Raw genomic sequence first — 3765 nt, 5'->3', positions numbered from 1 at the left:
CACTGAAACAAATTGTTAGCACAGTATAGCTAATGCAAAATTTAAAACTAAATTGTTAAAACTTTTTCTAGTCCTGTGGATTATTGAAGAGTAACTGCTATTTATCTGGAAATGAACACTAGAATTTAAATCTAATTATTCCTTAGAAATTGCTATGAATTTTAATCTACGACATTGTAACACCTAAAACACCAGGTATATAAAAGCACCAGGATTTTACTTATATAAATATCATTAAAGCTGACCATGCTTTGTCCATCTAAACACCAGACTCTAAAGATCAAGTAGAATTGGCTTGGTTCTGGTATACCAATATAGCAATAGCCAGAGGCTTTTCAACCCAGAAGGATTTGCTGAGATGGCCTGAAGTCATGCTGTATAATGAGAACTATATATATATTTTTCAATACATATTTATATACAGTTGATCCTGATCCCAATTTATAGTTTTTATTTAATTTGGACCTTCTTTAGAGTATCTTTCATTGTTTGATTCAATGATGGAATGCCTATTTCTTATAATAGGGCCCTTATTATTAAGGTTGTTTTAATTACTATGGTTTTATAGAATATTGTTATGCAGTGTACTACACTGATTGTTTTCTTTTTTTTTTTGCATGGCACTAAGAGTTGAACCCAGGTCTCTGGTATGACAAGCAAGAATTTTGCCACTGAGCCACCATCACACTGCCCTTGATTGATTGTTGAGTACTGAGCTGACCCTGTTATTCTTGTAATAAAATCCATTTAGTCATAAAATATCACTCTTTTAATATTTCTGGATTTGGTTTGCTAATATTTTGTTGGAGATTTTTGCATCTCTGTTAATGAAGCATTTTGGTGGATTATTGTTTTGTGTGTCACATTTCTGTAAAAGTATCACTGTACTCTTCATGGGCTTCTCTTCTCTAAATTATAGTCAGTACATTGTCCCCAGGCACAGAGCTGGGGCACAAATGAGATTTGCCTTGTGATTTTACCTTCTTTTAAAGGCTTTAGTATTTCACTGCCTTTTGTCTGATGATTGAAAACATTTGTCACATTGATCTGTTCCAATTTTACAGGTGTTTCAATTTTATAGGTGGAAGGGCTAGTTTGGCCCATGTTACACAGACATGGCCAGCAGTGAACAACTTCATGGATTACTCTTACATAGGATAGGCTGTTCTTTTACAAAACACAAGTTGGCATTTGTGGTGGTTTGGAGCTGTATGTACCCCTAGAAAAGCATGTTTTTAGACTTAGTCCATTCCATGAGTGTGAACTCATTGTAAGTAGGACTTTTTGATGAGGTTATTTCAGTGAAGGTGTGCTCACCTCAAGCAAGATAGGTCTTAATCTTATTACTGGAATCCTTTATAAGCAGGATGAAATTCACAGAAAGAGAGAGAGAGAGACAGATAGACAGACAGACAGATAGACATAGGAAGCAAGAAGCTGCCATCAGTAGAAGTTGGAAGAGCAGGGAGAGGTCAAGAGAGGTCACAGTGTGACATGTCATGTGATAGAAGAACAAGGACCAAGGGTCACTGGCAGCCAGCCCCAGAAAGCTAGTCTTCAGAAAGAAAGCATTGCCTTGATGATGCCTTAATTTGGACATTTAGCCTCAAAACTGTGAACTAAAAATTTTCATTGTTTAAGCTTAAGCTGACCCATCGCATGGTATTTGCTTGAGCAGCCAAGGAAACTAAAGCAGCTCCTGTTATATAATTGCTGTCATGCAATTATATATCCGATATTTTTTTAAATTCATTTTCCATTTCAAGTCTTCTTTTCTATCCTTGAGAAAAAGTTTTAAAGCTCCCTTTCCTTTGAAAATAAGACCTGCATGTTTCTTATTTAGTTAATCCTAGGCATTTTATAGATTTTGTTGCTATTGTCACAATGCTATCTTTTCCCATATGCTCTAGTGGTCATTGCTGGTACAAAGGAAATTTATAATTTTTGTTGGAACCACTCAGTGATCTCTTTCTGACATCCTAATAGTTGTTTCTTTGGGATTTTCCAGGTAGAGCTTACTAGATCTTTACTTCCCTGAAATATGCTGTGTAACATACTGCTCACATTAGATAAACAGAGACACTAAATTAATCCACAGCAATAAACAGTGTTTTACACAGATAACAAAACATCAGAAAATATCCTCCTGGCAACAGTCCCACAGGACAGGTCTGTTTAATCATGTAGAGCTCCATGGTGGGGGTTTAGATGATTTTTACTTCAATATAAGACTATGGGAAGATGCCACACACTACAATAAAATATATAACATTTAATTTTTTATATTTATATCTACAAATGAAAGCTAAGCTTCCATGACATGTATTTTAAATTCTGAAATATTTGATATAATGCCAAGTCCAATCTTCATGTTTCCAAAGAAGAATTAGCAATAATATATTTGAAGTATTCAGTAATTGGATATAAAAACATTATTGTATAGTAGTCCATTGCCTCAAGGAACTATATTTCTTTTTACTTCTCTTAACATGTAGTGTCCTACTTTGTCTCTTTAACATGTTTTCATTTGAGCTCTGATTTGTCGGGTATTAGTATAGCTACCCCCACTATTTTCTGGTTGTTTGTGCGAAATGTCTTTTTTCCCACCTTTCACTGGCAACCTACTTTTGTCCTTGAGTCTAAAGTGAGTCTTTTGTACACATATAGAAAGGTCCTATTTTTCTAATCCATTTTGCCATTATAAGTCTTTTGATTGGGGAGTTAATTCCATTAACATTTAATGTTATTACTGTAAAGGCAGTGCTTTCTTCTATCATTTTGTCTTTTAGATTTTATATATCTTTTTTTTTCTTTTTACCCTTACTGATAGTCTTCATTCTAAACTCTTCTCCAAACTTCTCTCTTCTGTCTTTTCCTATCTGACTGTACTGCTCCCTTTAAAGTATTTCTTATAGAGCAGGGCTTGTATTTACAAACTCTCTCAGTAACTCTTTGTTTGAAAATATTAAACTCTCTTCATTTTTGAAAGACAGTTTTGCCAGGTATAGAATTCTTGATTGGCAGTTTTTCTCTTTCACTATCTTAAATACATCATACCACTGCCTTCTTGCCTCCTTGGTTTCTGCTGCAAAATCCACACAGTATCTTACTGAGCTTCCCTTGTATGTGGTGGATGGACTGCTTTTCTCTTTCTGCTTTCAGAATTCTCTCCTTGTCTTTGACATTTGACCATTTGATCATTAAGTGTCTAGGAATAGGCCTATTCTATTTGGGGTGTGCTGCACTTCTTGGATCTGAAATTTTGTTTTTCATTAGAGATGGGAAATTTTCATAGCTATTTCCTCCATTGTTTTTCTGCCCTCTTTTCCTTCTGGGACACCCATAACATGTACATTGTTTACTTCATATTGTCATTTAATTCCCTGAGAATATTTTTCCATTCTTTTCCCTATCTGTTCCTTTGTGTAGGATTTCAAATGTCCTATACTCTGGTTCATTAATCCTTTCTTTTCCCTCTTCTAATCTGCTGTTATAAGTCTTCATTGTGTTTTTCATCTCTTCTATTGTGACTTTCATTCCCATAAGTTCTGACATTCAGTTTTTCTAGCTTCTGAATTCTTCTTTATGGTTGACTAATATCTTCTTTATATCTTTTACCTGTTCTGCCATATTTTCCACCAACTCATTGATTTGATTAAGCATGTTTGTTTGAACATCTTTAATTAGTTGTTTCAACTCCTATATCTCATTTGAAGTGTTAGGTTTTCCTTTATCTGGACCATATCTTTGTTTTTCCTGGTATGA

This window comes from Tamandua tetradactyla, chromosome 10, assembly GCF_023851605.1.
Source record: "Tamandua tetradactyla isolate mTamTet1 chromosome 10, mTamTet1.pri, whole genome shotgun sequence".
Lineage (NCBI taxonomy): Eukaryota > Metazoa > Chordata > Mammalia > Pilosa > Myrmecophagidae > Tamandua > Tamandua tetradactyla.
This window is presented reverse-complemented; position numbering follows the sequence as displayed.